Source organism: Piliocolobus tephrosceles, chromosome 6 (genome assembly GCF_002776525.5).
Source record: "Piliocolobus tephrosceles isolate RC106 chromosome 6, ASM277652v3, whole genome shotgun sequence".
In the NCBI taxonomy this organism is placed as follows: domain Eukaryota; kingdom Metazoa; phylum Chordata; class Mammalia; order Primates; family Cercopithecidae; genus Piliocolobus; species Piliocolobus tephrosceles.
In genome coordinates this window covers 132,526,972-132,546,462 of record NC_045439.1, presented here as the reverse complement: position 1 = coordinate 132,546,462, position 19,491 = coordinate 132,526,972, and positions in this window count along the sequence as shown.

Below are 19,491 nucleotides of genomic sequence, written 5' to 3'. Positions count from 1 at the left end.
GTGGCAGGCAAGAGAGAGCATGTGCACGGGAACTCCCCTTTATAAAACCATCCGCTCTCATGAGACTTATTCACTATCATGAGAACATCCCATGGGAAATATCCACCCCTATGATTCCATTATCTCCCACCAGGTCCCTCCCACAGTAAGTGTGAATTATGTGAGCTAAAATTCAAGATGAGATTTTGGGTGGGGACACAGCCAAACCATATCACCTGTGGTCCCAGCTACTCAGGGGACTGAGGTGGGGGTATCGCTTGGGCCCAGGAGGTAGAGGCCGCAGTGAGCTGTAATTGCATCACTGAATTCCAAAAAAAGAAAAAAAAAAAAAAGAGTGATTTATTTCTAATTGTGAAACTCATGCATCTTGATCAGAAATTCATAAAATTTAGAGAACTTTAAAGATGATAATAGAAATCACTTAAACTTAGACTACTGTTAGCACTCTGATGCAAATCATTTGAAAGACGTGTATGCATATATGATATATGTATCCCTCCGTATGGATCAGACCTTGATACAATTGTTTTTCTTCTTATTCGTTGAACATAGGAGGCACTTTTCCATGTAATCAAAATTATCAGAAAGCACCAATTTTGATGAGTACATAGTGTTCTAGCTCATGGGTATTCTGTAGTTTATGTAATACTTCAATGGCCATCCTTCTGTACCCAGCCTTGCCTACAATTCTACATCTGTAGTCATCTCAACAGGTAGATTCTTGCAAGTGGAATAAGGCTCAGATCCTAAGAATATATCCTAACCTATTCTAATTTCATATCATGAGATTGGCCCCCAGGAATGTTGCACTATTTCACTCTTTAACTAATGTTTATGAATATATCAAACTTACCATGACCTCACCAGTGTTAAGCATCATTTAATTTATCTTGATGTATGCTTTTTATAGCAATATAATACTGTTAGGACTGATAATAGCACAACACTTGCACTGCCTTTTTAGCATAACCTGAGAGTGACTTGGCTGACATTTTTAGAATTTAACTAATCCCCCTCAAAACCACTTTTCTGATACAGCCATTGTGAGTCTATGGGTACCAACTCATGCTGTCAGTAGCTATCAATAAATATCCCAAACTATGAGAGAGTGCAGAGTGAAATGTCTTGGAGACCAAAGAAAAATCCCATGAGAACCAGAAGACAACAAATAAATCTGGCTTCTGGACCTACAGCAGATTCATTTATTAATTCACCCATTTTAGTAATATACAGGGTGATAAATTTGGAATAACATAAAGGGCTTCATTGATTATGAACAGAACATTGGGTGCAGACAAGATTTTCTTAATGCATGGGAGGTTAAGAATGATCACTTTTGATGTTAATTGGAAGAATTCTCTATAGGGTAGGTGCTCTCTTGACAAATGAGTTCTCAGTTAATTTCAGGGCATGGTAAGTGAGTGATACACTCTTTAAGAACAAGTTTTCCTCTCATTTATCAATACTGTGCCCTATAATGCTATATTTAAAATTGCTTTCACTTATGATTACATTCTTATAAAAGTAAATTCAGAGTGAGGTCAAGAATATAACCACTTTGTTTTTAATTAGTAAGGAATAGTTTACAACAACAGAAAACTTGTTATTTCTCTGTGTGTTGAACCAAGAAATACCTACTAATACAGAATTCAGCTCACAGCATCAGCCCTGAAAGGTCTTCTTCACCATTCACAGATTGAATTAGTCAGGATGTTCTCTCTGCTTCTGCAATCCCTTTCATCTGTCTCTGTTATGTCACTAATTGTGTTGCCCTGGAATCAACTGGTGCCATGTTGCTCTCTCCAACTGAACTGTGAGGCCCTGGAGTCAAAAGTCATGATTCTGTCCATCTCTAGCACACAGGACAGTGCCCGTTCTCAATATTTTCTTGCTGAATAAATAGATTAATGAACAGGGACAGTAGTAGTGTCTCTGAAATTTATTCCTTCCAGTGGGTTCTTGGTCTCACTGACTTCAAGAATGAAGTCGCGGACCTTCCAGATGAGTGTTACTGCTCTTAAAGATGGTGGGTCCGGAGTTTGTTTCTTCAGATGTTCAGATGTGTCCGGAGTTTCTTCCTTCTGGTGGGTTCATGGTCTCTCTGACTTCAGGAGTGAAGCCACAAACCTTCACCGTGAGTGTTACAGCTCTTAAAGGTGGTGCATCTGGAGTTGTTTCTTCCTTCCAGTGGGTTCATGGTCTCACTGACTTCAGGAATGAAACCGCAGACCCTCGCAGTGAGTGTTAGAGCTCATAAAGGCAGTGCAGACCCAAAGAGTGAGCAACAGCAAGATTTATTGTAAATAGCAAAACAACAAAGCTTCCATAGAGTGAAAGGTGACCTGACCAGGTTGCTGCTGCTGGCTTGAGTGGCCAGCTTTTATTCCCTTATTTGGCCCCACCCATATCCTGCTGATTGGTTCATTTTACAGAGTGCTGATTGGTCCATTTTACAGAGTGCTGATCAGTCCATTTTACAGAGTTCTGACTGGTGTGTTTACAAACCTTTAGCTAAACACAGAACGCTGATTGATGCGTTTTTACAGAGTGCTGATTGGTGCATTTACAAACCTTTAGCTAGACACAGAGCCCTGATCAGTGCGTTTTTACAGAGTGCTGATTGGTGCGTTTATAATCCTCTAGATAGACAGAAAAGTTCTCCAACTCTCCACCCAACCCCGAAGCCCAGCTGGCTTCACCTCTCAGTAGCAGTGAAGTAGAGGCACACAGAGTCCACTTGGCTTTGTAAAAATCAAAGCAAAAGGACAGTGAAGATGTGAAGTTAGATGATGATGGTGGGAAACAAGGAGTGTTTTATTCAAAGTCAGTGGAAATTTATTTCAAGTAAACATAGGAAAGTTAAGAAGAAAGGTGTGTAGAGACTGTCAATTGCCCACCCCAAAACATTTTGGACTTTCTTCCTTTCTAATATAACTCCCATTTATTGAAACAGCACTGTGTCCCGATCTTTTGAACTCCATTTCTCTGCCTCCCTTGTACATCAGGGTGGTCATGCGACACTACTCTGCTCAATTCAATGTCAGCAAAGATTATTACATGTTGCTTTCAGGAATGCTCCCCTTAAAGGGTGGCAGATTCAGTTGGCAGATGACCTTTGGTTCTGTGATCATCCTCTTCCTTTCTGCCTGAAATGCAGAAGCTGCAGCTAGAGCTCCAGCAACTATCTTGAGAACATAAGAATGAGCATCACAGAGAATGAGTACACAGACCCTTGCTTCGGTCTATCTAGCTCATAAGTGTGAAAAACATTGTGAGATAAAATTGACAGGCCTTACAATGAAGCTGGGGTATTTCCTGGATCTAGAGGTCAAACAAGAGTGTAGAGACAAAGATAATGCTGAAGTTTTGAGGTTTTAACACCAGGACGTTTATTTCCATATACAAACAAAATGGCTGAGACAAAGGGGAAGGGATAGGAGAGCTGGCTTACAGAGACAATTGAAGAGTTTTGGCTTTATATACTGAGCTTGAGGAAATCCAGGTGAAGATAACAAGCTTAGGAGAAAAATCATGGTGGCCCAGCTCTTTGGATAGAGGAGATAACTGGAGTAGCAAGAATGGATGGGTTTGCTTAAAGATAAAGGATCAGGCAAAGAGAAGATGATAATGAACAGAACCCTAAGCATGCACCTTAAAGCAACAGGACAGTATTCATCAGAATTCAGAAGAAAACAAAATACAAGAACAGTGCAGGAGACAGCAAGTCCTAGGATTTTCAACATGGTCAATGGTGCAAAATGGCAAAGGAGAAGAATCAAGCTGACCCTTGGGCAGGTAAAGGGGCCTGTGAAAAATATGGTTTCAGTACCTGGGAGTGGAAAGAGCTGGAGATTCAAAACCCATGAGGAAGTGTTCCCAAGGAGAGTAAGACTTCAAGGATTTTTACTATGAAGGGAGGAAGAGAAATTACCATAAAACTAATACCATAAAACGGTAGCAGGCTAGTCACTCCCCACAGAGCAGCTTGAAAACAATTTTTTCATTGGCTGAACAATATGACATTTTAATATTTAATCAAATCTAATAGTTACTAAGTTTCTACATTTAATGTGAATGGGGAATATAAAATAAGCTGCCAGTCACATTTTGGGCCATCCAGGTTGCTGGTAGTAAATCTTTGTTTTTAAGACAAGCATCCTGGCCAGACACAGTGGCTTGTACCTGTAATCCCAGCACTTTGGGAGGCTGAGGTAGGAGGATCAGCTGAGGTGGGAGTTTGAGATCAGCCTGGGCAACATATTGAGACCCTGTTTTTATTTTTTAAAAAAATTAAAATTAGCCAAGTGTGACGGTATATGCCTGTGGTCCCAGCTATTCAGGAGGCTGAGGTGGGAAAATTGCTTGAGCCCAGGAGGTGGAGGCTGCAGTGAGCCAAGGTCATGCTGCTGCACTCCAGCCTGAGCAACAGAGCAAAACCAATGCTGTCCCAGGGAAGGGCAGGGAAGGGAAGGGAAGGGAAGGGAAGGGAAGGGAAGGGAAGGGAGAAAAGAAAAGCATTCTGTGAAATCCCTAAATCCCTAATGTAAGAAGATTTGTAAACAATATATTGCTATTTTATAATTAAGAGCCCATGAGTTTAATGTTTTAATTCCACAATGATTTTATTATGGCCTTTGCATTTATTTATACCTTTTAACCTTCCTGTCTTAACTGGTGAAAATTGGATGCCAAAAATTGCCAAGGTCAGCATTGCTTCATACTTGGCATTGGCCCAGCAAGCGTTTTCCACCTTCTCCCCTAGATCCTTATATTTAGCCAGATTTACTTGGATGTGACCAAGTAAGCTACTCCAGGCTCATACTGGCACCTCTCCTAAATCAACTCACCCACTGATTCTATAGACTGTATAACTTCATGGAAGGAAGGTTCAGAAAGAACTTGAGGATCTATCCACATTCTCATATGTCTGTATTTGGACTGGCACTTCGAATTATGAGTATATAAAATCACCATGATCATTATTTATACATGTATTAATAGCCAACAATTTTTCTAGTATTAACTGTGTGCCAAATATTTTATACACATTACTTGATTTCGTTCTCCAACAACACTAACCCCATTTCACAGATTATAAAATTGATTGTCAAAGATTTTTAGTGACCCATATAAGGCCACAGAGCTAGAAAACAGAGGGGCAGAAATGTGAACCTAGATGTGTTGCATTGCAAAGTTCAAATTTCTAATCACTGGGATTTATTGACTTTCATATTATCATGGACATTCCAATTTTAGAAGTAGTTTTATAATTTTGCTCCTCATAATGACCCAATTAAAATGGGTATAATCATTTTTCATTTGTATTATTAATTTTACTCACAGGTAACAACTGAGACTCAGAAATACACCCTAGACATTCAGCTAGTCATGAACCAAGTCAACATTCAAGCCCAGATATCCCACTCCAAATTCTAATCTCCTTCTTTTAATTACTTTACACTAGAATGTAAAATATGTTTAGTAAGTCTAGTCTCTGCTGTGGTGGTCAGACCTATACTACAACCATTTGGATTGATTGTTTTCTTTGTTCTTAGTTATCTATTTTAAAAACACCATCCTCCAAAGGTTTCTAAAATCCTGTAATCCACATTAGAGATGGATCCACCAGATCATTTGGAACAAGGCTTTGGGGTCGATCATTTTTAGAACCAAAAGCAGAGCAAACCATTTTTGGTTTACTATTTTGAGGTTCTGAAATGTTCAGTTGCGTTTGTTCCCTTTGGTCTGCAGCCAGGAACAGAGGCAGAAGGGCTCAAATACCAAATGAAAGGGTGTTCTCACAGTGTTTCTGGCCAGGACCACAGTGGAAATATCGGAAAGCTCATGAGCAAAAGCTGTTCTTCTGAGATTTTTATCTCAGAAACCTGTAAAGGCAAGATTCTTGCAAAAATATATATATTTTTTTCCTCTGAGTAGTTATCTGAAGCAAATTCTTACTGTGAACTCTGCCAGACCTGACTTTCCACATCACATCTCTCCATCCCTACCCATGATGTCTATTCATCCATCCCAAGACCATGTGTCTATGCCTGTGTCCTCTTCTGCTTGAATGACTAGGTGATTCTTTTACAAATACACCTCAGAGGTACACTTTGCTATTTTGCTTTTCAATCCCAGAAGGACACATTAGAAGTCATTTATTCTACTTTCTTTAAGAGTACAGACCAGGCAAATGAAGTCACCAAAAAATCTACATGATTATATTCAACTTCCCAAAAGCTCTTAAATTGTTGACTTAAGACAAATAGTGCTATCCTCAAGACTCCTCAAATTTTTTACTGCATCCATATCCATTTCTACCACCTATTTTTGATTATTAGATTAATATAGCTTGAGGCATAGCATTTCTAAATTTTATCACATTCCACTGGTTTCAAGGGTAAAGTAGGAGCTCTCAAAATGTAATTGTCTTCCCTTTATTTAACAGCCATGGACTTGTGAATTTCTACTATTTATGTATGAATTTTATTTCTAAATTAATAGTTTATTTTTTTCTAGATCATTTGTGTCCTACCCTCATAACTATCTCAGTTAAAGTAAAAACTACAGTATTTAAATAGAATCATGCTCAATATGAGAGTCCATTTAAACTAGCAGTTCAAGAAAAGAGCAGACATTTTTCAAGATGATCAGAAAGTCTGGGTCTCCAGCACTTTGGGAGGCCGAGACGGGTAGATCACGAGGTCAGGAGATTGAGACCATCCTGGCTAACACAGTGAAACCCCGTCTCTACTAAAAAAAATACAAAAAAAAACTAGCAGGGCGAGGTGGCAGGCGCCTGTAATCCCAGCTACTCGGGAGGCTGAGGCAGGAGAATGGCGTAAATGCGGACGGCGGAGCTTGCAATGAGCTGAGATCCGGCCACTGCACTCCAGCCTGGGCGACACAGTGAGACTCCATCTCAAAAAAAAAAAAAAAAAAAAAAAAAGGAAGAAAGGCTGGGTCTCAGTCAGACTAAAAACAAGCAGGAAATTCCTTGAGGAAGGTTATAGAAAGGTAGGACATTAGTTAGAGATCGTAAAGAGGAGTGTTCACTAAAGCATGTTCCATCGAACATCAATAAATAATTGCCACTTGAAGAAAGAATTAGGTAGTTAAATAACTTTGAGAAACGCTGAGTCCAACCAACTTAGCCAGTTCCTTTTTGTCAGGTTCTTTCAGAAACTTTAAGGAGCTAATGGTCCCATTAACAGTCTGGAAGGGAGTATAATGTGCCGCTGCCAAATATGATTGATGGTACACAGTTTTTCCATAGACAATCTCATGGGGTTATTGCTCCTTAGAATTCACTTTGGGGAGCTCTGAACTAGAACAACCATGGCCCATTGGAAGAAAAATAAGCGACCGTCTTCTGAGCATTGCACTGGTGTCTTAAGTATATCGTTGTATTTAGTCTTCACGACAGTCCTGTACACTGAATAGAAAATGTTGTTTCTATTTTACAAATGAGGACACTCAAGTGTGAGGGATTTATTAGTAGTTATTGACCCCCGCTGCTTGTCAACAATATGGAGACCAATCTCTGACCTACTGAGCTAAAATTTCAGGAGGATGGTCCAGGTGTATATGTGCATATATAATGCTCAACAGACGTTTTTGTCGTACAGTGATGTTTGGGAACTATTGGAAGAAACTATTTCCCCATGGCCTTGTAATTTTTTTTTTTTTTTTTTTTTTTTTTTTTTTTGAGACAATCTTTCTCTCTCTCCCAGGCTGGAGTGCAGTGGCGCGATCTCGGCTCACTGCAACCTCCACCTCCCAGGTTCAAGTGATTCTCGTGCGTCAGCCTCCCAAGTAGCTGGAATTACAGGTGTGAGCTGAGACTTTGAATTCTATCTTCTGACTCCCAAGAGTAGTGTTCTTTTTACTATAACATGCCACCCATGAATGATTCTCTGCTGCTGGATGTCTCTAGATAAAAATCTGGAAATTGTCAGAAGATACACACTGGCTGATTGGTACCCTTTCACCTTCACTCTTCAAGGTGGAACAGTGATCTCTAAGATAGCAGGTAAACAACACAATTCTTTACAAATAAAAGTCAACACATTAAATTGCACATACTTCTCTTGAAACTACCTAGAGACATATGTCTTATAAGCATTGCATAAGGTATTGTCAGATTTGAATGCTTTCCTTACCATGATCAAATGGAGGCATTGTTGCATTTCTCCAGAGAATTATATATGGATTTTGAATGTTGGATGACTGGTCCTTAAAAATCTAAATTAAACTATGTTCTCAAATATAAAATAAGCCCTTTTCTTTGGTCTCTCTAAAATCCATGAAAACTTTCCTTTTCACATACAATGGTGAGTTTTCCAGATCTGCCTGCCTGCCCTTTCATTCTGATTGTGAATGTTCCGGTTCAACTCCCATTTCTGCAATAAAACTGCTTGTTAAAAAAAAAAATTGTCAGCAACTATTAACCCCTTTGCTTCTGCTTCCTGTGGTCACAGATAGCAACTGGACAGACTCCTGATCTAAACACTGAGTTTGTCCAATTAAAGTGCCTCAGGTACTAATTCATGGGGGGTAGAGGGTATATTATTTTGTTTCTAAAGCAATATTTCTATCCTGCAGACTTTTTAAATTAATCTCCTTAGGCTACTTACTCTTTGCTGGTGTCTCTGTTAATAAGGAAACTTAGGCAGGTCTTAACTAGATAGAATGCCACCTCGTTTAGGCCACTCAATGGTAGATGAACACACTTCTCAGTTATTCCCTGAACTTTGGAATGAAGCAAGCAAACACCCAAACCTTGAAAAAATGTCTCCCTTTGCTCTCAAATGGACTAAGAAAATTACTTAGAAAGGAGCAAAGGAAAATTCAAAGAGAAATGAGCTTGTGCTGTTATATTTACAGGTAAAATGACTGTTTTGGGATACATTGTGCATCTTTTGGTAATACACGGAATATTCACTCAGTGGAGCCTAATGGCTCTTCGAAAGCCATTAAGGTGTACTAAGTAAATACATCTTTTTTGGTGTGTGTGCTAATTTGAAAAACACTTTGTTTTACTTAGAATGCATTCTTTCATGTCAGAAGCTACTGCCCCAGAAGTGGTCCCCTGTTTGGATTGGGCAGTTTACTGAGTAGGGAAGGGAGGTAAAGCCTTGTAGAAGAGGATTTCTGCTGCACCTGGGAAAGCTCTGGTTAACAGCTGATGTTCGTTTTCAAAACATGCATTTGAATGTTGGAAAATAAATGCTTTGGAGGTGATTCACATCATCTAAGAGCTGCAAGCAATTCCTGAAGAGAAGGAGCTAAGAATATTCTTGAGTTAAGAAAAAGCCCTTTATGACATCAAATATCAAATGCCTCATCAATTTGGGAGAGGAAAACTTTTGAAATGGTGTGTCGGCGGGCAGGGGGGTGTTTACTATTAACCAACAAATGGCGAGGGAGAACCACATTACATGGTTTTAGCGAACCAAATAAGAATAATTGTTTAACTAGAGATTATTTGTCAAACCTACTTATTCTCTCAATGAGGGACAGGAAATCTGGAGTGCTAAATTGACTTGCCCACTATCCCAGAGCTACTAAGGAGCAAAGTGAAAGCTTACTTCTGTCTTATCATCCCCATGGTCTCTCCATGGTAGGCCTTCTGCATGCACTAGAAGTGGTCAATGCAGCTCCCTTTAACAAAATTTCACCAAGGTATTCGAAAACCCACAGTCAGCCCTGTTCTTAAGAGACTCACAGTTTGATTTCATTGAATGCCTAAACTTGGACCATAACCCTCATTCATATCCATGTATTCCCTATTTTGGATGGTTGCCACCACATCAGGTACCATACTCCAGAACTGAGAGTCAGCCTAGATTCTCTCTCTTCCTTCTGCACCTGAGCTCACCCCTATCTGCTACCAGCCACCCAGCTCTCCCACTGTTTTGTGTCCCAGTGAACCTCACCTCCTCCAAGCCCTTACAGACTGGCCCTGGACCACAGACTACATTACCCGTTTCCTAATGGGCTTTACCACCCTACTTGTTATTCTTCACACAGGTTTGAGCAGAGGCATTTCAGCTGTGCCCAAGCCATCGTTTGTCCTTCTGCATAAAGCTTAAGCAATTTGACCTGGGAAAGAAAACACCCATGACCTGGCCGCTGCCTGCCTCTCCAATAGCATCACTCTCATTACCCCCTACCGCTAGCTCTGTGCAGCACAACATTGATTGCTGGCACTTTCTTACCTCCCACCCACACACACACTCCACATACATACACACACCATGTGGGTTCATCTCCCTATGATTTTCCTGCCTCACTGCCTGGAATGCCCTCTTACTCTAGTCTCTCCCACCTAGTCCACCTAGATAACCTCAACTCATTCCCTAAGGCTTGACATACATACCATCACCACCACCTCTGCTGGAAAACTTCCTGTGTCACCTGACACCCCATGCTCACCAATGAGGTGATCCTCCCCATTGTTCCCATAAGGCACTTCATCCTACATTTCTGCATTTAATTCTCTGCATGTGATCTTCACCATGGAAGAGGGTGAAGTAACTCTTTGAAATTCAGAATCACGTTTTATTTATCTTTGTATTCTAAATGCCTATCATGGGGCCAAGAGTTTAATCGTGCTTGGAGTTTGTTGAATAAATGGAGAAATAAAGCATTCATATCCCAGATAATTCCATTTTCCAAAAGTATGCTACAGTATGGAATCTCATTTTAATGTAAGTGTAAAAATTTCAACCTTTTATTTCTTTATTTTTAGGAATTACAAGCATGTACATTTTTACTTAGTTGACACATAATATCAAAGGATATCAAGCATTTTAAGTGGGACTCAATAATACTGTATTGGCCTCTAGTTGCAAATAAGCTAATCTTTTCTAATTTGAAGTATTATCAGAATGAAGGATGAAGGCAGTGGAAGTAAACTATCTTTTTTTTTTTTTTTTTTAACGGAATCTTGCTTTGTCACCCAGATTGGAATGCAATGGCGCGATGAGCTTGGCTCACTGCAACCTCCACCTCCCGGGTTCAAGCAATCTCCTGCCTCAGCCTCTGGAGTAGCTGAGATTACAGGCGCCTGCCACCACACGTGGCTAATTTTGTATTTTTAGTAGAGACAGAGTTTCACCATATTGGCCAGGCCAGTCTTGAACTCTTGACCTCAGGCAATCCACCTGCCTCAGCCTCCCAAAGTGCTAGGATTACAGGTGTGAGCCACCACACCTGGCCAGAAAACCGTCTTATCTTGAGTACCCACTACTTGCTAGGAGTTATAATCTCTACTTTTCAGGTAAAGAAATACAGTTACATAGAGGTCAAATAATTTGAATATAGCAGAGTCAGGATTAGAACTCAGATCCATCTGAATCAAAATCTATGTCCCTCTCACTGCACCAAGTTGCCTCATGCAAGAATACCATCATATTACATTTAGATTTTATGCAACTCACCTAAGAATGCATGAAGAATTTTTAAATGTTTAATACATGAGAGATTCACAACTTTGCTTATAAAGTACTATATTGAAGTGAATTTCATTATTTTAAATAGCTTGTGTTTGATTTCTTTAGAGAAAAGAAACGAATAATCAAAATAAAGATATAAACATCCTTGGCTCTGAGCATTGCTCACCCCTTTAAAGGCTACAGACCATGGCCTCTGGCTCACAGAAAGCCCAAATGAATTCTATTTTCCCTTCTCCCTCATCCAGCAGAGCACAGCTTTGCAATCCTCCTTCCATTATTACCCCTTATTTCTTTTACCAACCCCATCTCATTTTAAAATATCATTTTTATGAAGGGCAATGTTACATGGTAGAAAACTGTAAAAAATTAATGGATAGAGTTGGTATGAGGAAAATGCATTATTTCAATAGTTTTATTACTTTTGCCCATTACGCATTTACAAGTCTTGTTGTTTATACGGGTATGTTTTATAGATGGCTCTATTCAAAACATATTACTTTAACACTTTGATCATTGAGAAATTTAAATCAACAGTCGGCTTGCTTTTCCAGAGGAAGAACTCTTTTGAAATGTTTACCTAGATTGTTGTTAATATTCTTATTCTTTTGTAAAAAAAATTATTAGAACCTCTCACAGAGGGTCATATAAAAATTATCTTAAGGTTGAACAAATGTCATTAGCCCATTCATTTAGCTCCTGAAAGCTCAACAACAAATATCTATTCGAACATCTATTGTTCTCAAATTCCTGGGCTCAAGGGATCCCCCCGCCTTGGCCTCCCAACATGCTGCGATTACAGTCATGAACTACCGTGCCCAGCCACATCTATTGTTCTTAGTATTTTATTTTGTTTGTCACTGATTCAAGTGCCTAGAACAGTGCCTGGTGCTGATATGTGCTTTCAAAATACGTGTCCAGTGAGAAAATGCTGTCTAGTAATCTGACCTGTCATCTAATGATATTTTTTTCTGTGTTCACATTTTCATTCTATCACTTAGACAATCAGTTAAACTCTGACTAAATGAAGCAAAAGACCTAGAAGGATATGGAGCAGCTCAGAGAACCCAAAAGCTGGATACTCAGATCATGACAGAACAAAGATGAGAACCAGATAGCTTCAGAGCTCCAGGTAGCAGGAATGAATAAATAGCCTCTTCAAGGTTCTGCTCACAGGAAGAATCTGTTCCAAGCATATTCCCATTTTTGTGTCTCGCCACTCAGAATTCAGCTTCCTAGAAGGGAAAGCCTGAGTGACTGAGCTTGAGCTATTCCCCCTGCTTAAGACTGGAAGGTGGATAGGGAGTGTACTTGGCAAAGCACCACATAAACCATGTAGATTGAGACCAAGCAGGCATGCCTCCTCGAGAAAATCCAGGTATTCCTCCTGAATGACAAATGAAATTGACAAATATCCACCAAGTCTCTGACAGCATATTGGATGGATTCCGATTGCATCTTCTAACAAAGTGATGAAATTCTTATGCATTAATTTTGCATCCTGAGGTCTCAAATTTCATTTTCTATATAAAACAGCCAGCAGTTTTATACAATATTATCTAATTGAATGCTTCCTCTCCCATTCTATTTCCCATGCCCACTCAGTCCAAAGAAATAGAAAACTGAATAATAAATTAAATACAAAGAGTGAGTTAATAGTAAGGGAGGCTGGAGAAGTTAATTTTGGATGAGTAAAACCTTAAAATCATTATATTGTAAGTCTAAGGTATAAAATTATCAACTATACTAATACTAATTAATAAACAATGATGTTTATGAGAGTCTTTTTTAAATGTGTGGGTCTCCATAAAGAAAATTTGCATGACAGATCTTATGCTCAGGTAAACACAAAAATGGGCAAATTGTTTGAAGAACCCATAAAATGAGATTTAAGGCAAACTGAGAAAAACACTTCAGTGGGAGGGATGAAGAAAGAAAGCAGTTGGTTCCTTCTCCTTCATGGTCCAAAATGTTGCTCTTGATACTTCCTCTAACAAGCTATTCTCTCTCTCTTTCACCAGCCAATTCAAATGTCACCTACTCTTAAGACATTTCCTTTAATATATTCCTCATTTCAGTCAGCCAAGCCTTCTGTCCTATTCCTATAGTATTTTCTAAATGCAAGTATTGCAGCTTTATTTCATTGGCTTTTTCTCTTAATCTGCCATATTAGTACATTATATTTATTGAGGATTTATTGTGTGCTAGACATATAAGTGTTTTATCACACTTAGAAGTATTATAATAAGTAGGCCAGGCACAGTGGCTCATGCCTGTAATACCAGCACTTGGGGAGGCCAAGGAGGGAGGATCACTTGAGGTCAGGAGTTCGAGACCAGCCTAGTCAATAAGGTGAAAACCCGTCTCTACTAAAAATACAAAAACTATTAGCTGGGCATGGTGGTGGGTGCCTGTAATCCCAGCTACTCAGCAGGCTGAGGCAGGAGAATTGCTTGAGTCCAGGAGGCAGAGGTTGCAGTGAGCCGAGATTGCTCCTCTGCACTCCAGCTGGGGTAACAGAGCAAGACTCCATCTCAAAAAAAGAAAAAAAAGAAGTATTATCGTAAGTAAAATTATGTTTTTATGTCTGTATTTATAACTATCATAAATATTTTGTATTATGTTATTTTATAGTATTGATTTTAAGTATTATATTACCACCCCAACAACCCTTTGTAGTTGGTTTTCTGGTTGTCTTTATTTTATAGACCAGAGAGATTAAGTGCAATCATGAGTCACTTAATGATTGGGAAATATTCTGAGACATGCATTGTTATGTGATTTTGTTGTCATTGTGTGAACATCAAAAAGTGTAGTTATACAAACCTAGATGGCATAGCCTACAATACACCTAGGCTACATAATATGGTTTACTGCATCTAGGCTACAAATCTGTACAGGCTAATATTTGTACAGATTTGTGCAGATTTGTACACAAACCTGTACAAATATTTCTGTACTGAATGACGTAAGCAATGGTCATACCACGGTATTTGTGTATCTAAACATACCTAAACATATAAAGGTATGGTAAAAATATGGTACCATTATAACCTAAAGGGACCACATTTTTTTTTTCTTTTTGTTTTGTTTGGCTTTGTTTTATTTTTGAGACAGAGTCTCACTCTTGTCACCTGGGCTGGAGTGCAGTGGTGTGATCTTGGCTCACTGCAACCTCTGCCTCCCAGGTTCAAGTGATTCTCCTGCCTCAGCCTCCCGAGCAGGGGAGATTAGAGGTGCCCGCCACCACGCCCAGCTAATGTTTTTTTGTATTTTCAGTGGAGCCCCCGGGTTTCACCATGTTGACCAGGCTGGTCTCCAACTCCCAACCTCAGGTGATCCGCATATAATCTTCAACTGCCAGGTGCAGTGGCTCACACCTGTAATCTCAGCACTTTGGGAGGCCAGGGCCAGAGGATCACTACAGCCTAAGAGTTCAAGACTCATCTAGGCAACATAGGGAGACCTTGTCTCTACAAAAAATAAAAATAAAAAAGTTATTTTTTATGGTGATGCATATTTGTGGTCCCAGCTACTCGAGGGGCTGAGGTGGGAAAACCACTTGAGCCTGGGAGGTTGAGGCTGCAGAGAGCCGTGATGCACTCCAGCCTAGGAGTCAGAGTGAGACCCTGTCTGGAAAATAAAAGCAGAAAGATGATCCTCAGTGTTAATAGTTCCCAACCTGCTGATGTCTTTAACTCGGTCAGCCTCCTCTTTACCCTCCTGTTTACTCACAGAGCCACAGCAAGCACATTACCTAGGCAGAAAATATTAATGTAGACGCAAGCCTCAGGAGAACATTTTCCTGGGTTTCCACTGTGATCTCATGAGTTCCAAACTTATGGCCAGCCCTACTCAGCTTGTTGGATTATCTTGAAATCCCAAGACTCCCCCATTTCTTTCACAGAAAAATGCAGTAAAATGCTATTTTATTTTATTTTTGAATCTACATTTTATTATTTCAACCAAAATAATATTTTAACAGAAGTGGTATAATAGTCAGTACAATCGCTACCGGTCATTAGCCATGTTCTTGGTTGAACTTCTAAAACTGAAACTGGACTGTAAGTGCCTTGAGGGCAGGACCCAAGAACCATTTTTCTTTGTCTTTGTGTTCCTTCTGAGCCTAGAACAACGGCACATGATATTTTAAGTAGCCTATCTGATAAAGCCATTTGAGCTACATTTTGATGCAAATGAAATATCAAACAGTTTGGGGGCTTTTTATAAAAACTATTAAGTCACAAGTGCAACGGTCAACATCAACTCTACTGTATCTGGTAATCACAGACGTACCACCTCAGGCTCCTTAGAAAGGGCCGTCAGTCAGACTGGGTGTTTTGACTCATGCCTGTAATTCCAGCACTTTAGGAGGCCGAGGCAGGTGGATCACTTGAGGTCACAAGTTTGAGACCAGCCTGGCCAACATGGTGAAACCTCATCTCTACTAAAACTACAAAAAAAAAAAAAAAGAAAAAAAAAACTGGGCATGATGGTGGGCACCTGTAATCCCAGCAACTCAGGAGGCTGAGGCAGGAGAATCTGCGAGGCAGATCTTGAGCCTGCGAGGCAGAGGTTGCAGTTAGCTAAGGTCGCACCACTGCACTACAGCCTGGACAACAGAGCTGGGACTCTGTCTCAAAAAAAAAAAAAGAAAGAAAAGAAAGAAAGAAAGGGCCATGAGTCATCAGGAGACACGTGCTTGCTCATTCTCTGATGCTTCACTGGTATCTTGAAAAGCGTGCATCCCAGATTCACAAATGTCATCCTTAAAGTTAAAATGCCCCTTATGCTTGGCATATCATAATCCCCAGGGAGAAAGGGGACCCATTTTGAAAAGCATATAGATCATTACAGAATTAAAAATAAAAATAAAAAATGTTTTTCTGAATGCAAACTACAAAAATTCAAGCTCGATTTTATTTTTTTGGTTACAACAGATGATTCCACAAATTGTCAGGGATAGGGAGAAAGCTTGAGATTTTTGTTTCTCAAAAGAAAGCTGGATTCAAAAGTAGTTGAGAAATCCTGATATAGAAGATGGGTATCTGCTTTCTATAGACTTTGGAGTTACATAGCCTTCCTCAATTGGTTTGTAATTGAGTAGCATGCCCCATAGAAGTTAAATTCTAAATGTACTATTGAATTGACCCTTGAAAATCCCTTAAACCAGCAGTAGCATATAGGATGTGTGGACATGTGCATCATGGAGAAGAGTACTGTGTTGTATACAACTGAGAACCACCACCCATGCAGCAAAATGCTCTCATCACCAGTAGGGAAGGATGGGCCATGTTTCTAAGAGTAGCTGATGGTATAGAAGATCCAAACCCTCATCCAATACTTCTAACTCCCAGGAAAAGAGCAGAAACTTATGCAATAAAATGGAAAGTAGAATTATTAACTACCGTAGTTAATTTTTTACATATACATGTAGATGTATATGTGTGTATATTTGCCAAGGGCAAATATGTGAATTTTCTGAAGTTAAGCTCAGGATGCAATTCCAGTGTATATGCAGGAGGGGAAGGGGCTAGAAGGATAGTTGAACCCAATTATGATCCCTTGTCTCACTTTCTATCAACATTTAAGGTCTTCAATTAAATTTATATCTCCTCTGTCAGTTGTATAAATATAAAGCCCCTTTACAATGAAGGTGGTCAAGACAACTAATTGTCCTATAAAGATATTGTCTTTCTTAATAGACTTTATGAAATCTTTGTATTTTTCCAATGCAAGCTTATTTTCCAATACATCCACATAAAATCCAATCAATATGGATCCTATTAAAACTGAAAACTATCCAAAAAATTATCCAAAATCAAGATAAGTGTTAGGGACAGACCAAGGCTCAAAAATGCAGCTAAGATCAGGAATCTCCACTGTACACATTACTTGTGATTTTTGTTTATAAGGAGCAACTGTATATTTCGAGTGGGTCAGCCACGTGTCAGTGTCACTTAGTATGTGCTCAATAAACACTTGTCAAATAAAGGTTTGACAGATCAGATCCCCTCAAGAATGCTTTAAACTTGACTGCAAATTTAATGCAAGAGTCCATTTGCAATCTAGATGCTATTGTTTTAAGAACTTCAATGACATTTTTTATCTCCATAACTTACCAATATTGAAAAAAAGTATCTCAAATAAGAAGTTTTAATTTTAGCCTTCTGCAAATTGAGCAAGAAATACTATTGCTCATTGCACTATAATACATCAAAAAATAGAATTATTTGACATGGCATATCCTCTTTCACCATGATGACCTCCCACCTTTACTGTGGTACTGTCATTTTTAGGTGACACCTGCTTTGCTTGCAACCAACAGCCCTGTGTGTGCCATGCTGCAACAGATGGCTTGAGGCGTGATGTGTTAATGGCAGTGATTACTTTATGAATAGTGACAGCTGATCAGAGACATAATAAAACAATAGTGGCTGCCATCCTGGAAAAGGTGCTAAATAGGGGTGACATGCTTAGTGAGGACTATTCCTCTCTCTTGAACCTCATTATCAATTCCAAAGGGACACAGGGGCCAGCCAGGCAATGGCAGGCTCAGGCACATTAGAGAGAACCGAACCCGCACAAAGATTTCCCTCCGAGTTAATTGGAGTTGGGGAGGGTGTACAGCTTTTAATGTGCAAGCCATTTGGGTAAATGTGAATGTGTCTTCCCGATTTTACTCCTCATACACTATCTTCTGAGATTGTGGCCTGATACCACTTTTAAGAAGTCTGGTTCCTATCACTCTTCTTCATGGATCACAGCCTTGAACCAGGGTAGAAATCATCATGTTAGACTATGAAGAAATCAACTTGTGTGTCTTGTGAAATTATATTTCTAAGGACAAGTGGTTTTCTGAACAAATTTCTAACTGGAATTCATAACTCTAGGAAAAGTTAATAGTGAAGGGAATCACAGCCAGGTTTCCGTTAAGGGTTATTCATTCAGTCCACAAACTGGACACTGGAGAATGAAGCAAATAAAGTGAAGTCCTCACCTTCAAGGGTGAATTATCTCATAAGAAAGACATATGTAAGCAGTTATAATCCAGAGTGATGAGTTATGATTATCTTCCATATTGAGTATAAGATTAGTCTGAGGTTTGAGAAAACGATATTTTATGTATATGTATTTTATGTATATGTGTGTGTGTATGTGTATATATATGTGTGTGTATGTGTATATATATGTATAGAGAGAGAGAGAGAGTGAGAGAGAGAGAGAGAGAGATAGTGTCTCACTCTGTAGCCCAGGCTGGAAGGCAGTGGTGTGATCTTGGCTCACTGCAACCTCCACCTCCCAGGTTCAAGCAATTCTCCTACCTCAGCTTCCAAAGTAGCTGGGACTACAGGCACGTGCCATCATGACTAGCTAAATTTTGTAGTTTTAATAGAGATGGGGTTTCACCATGTTGAACCAGGCTGGTCTTAAACTCCTGACCTCAAGTGATCCACCCACCTTGGCCTTCCAAAGTGCTGGGATTACAGGCGTGAGCCACCATACGTGGCCTAAATGTACATAAAATTACCTAATAAAATAAACCTTCAATATTCCGCTGAGTTTACCCAATCCTTGTGATTTATCCTAGATTGCCAGGATACCTACTTAACCTAAGGAGCTTTTTACTAATTCAAAAGAACATGAGGTCTTCTATGGTTCATCTGTTCCGTTGAAGCTTCTGGTAGGTCTGGCTCTTGTTTTTAGTTATTTACTCACGTGCAAAAACCTAATATACATAAGGGCATCTAAATAACCTAAAGCAAAAAATACTGTACACAAATATTTTCCACTCTCTTTGATGAGGAGGGATGAGAAGAAACATTCAAATGGATTTAAAGGCATATCTTCTCTGCAGAATAAGTAAGTACGCCCATCTCCATTGGGCTCCCCTGAGCTCATGATCCACAGCCTGGAAAGGCCAGCTAGTATCACGCGAAATGAATAGGCATCTCTTCCATATGTGCAATCTGCCACCAGTATTCTCTTTATAAGTCTCAGGACCAAAACTAAATGAGAATATTGCAATGACTTC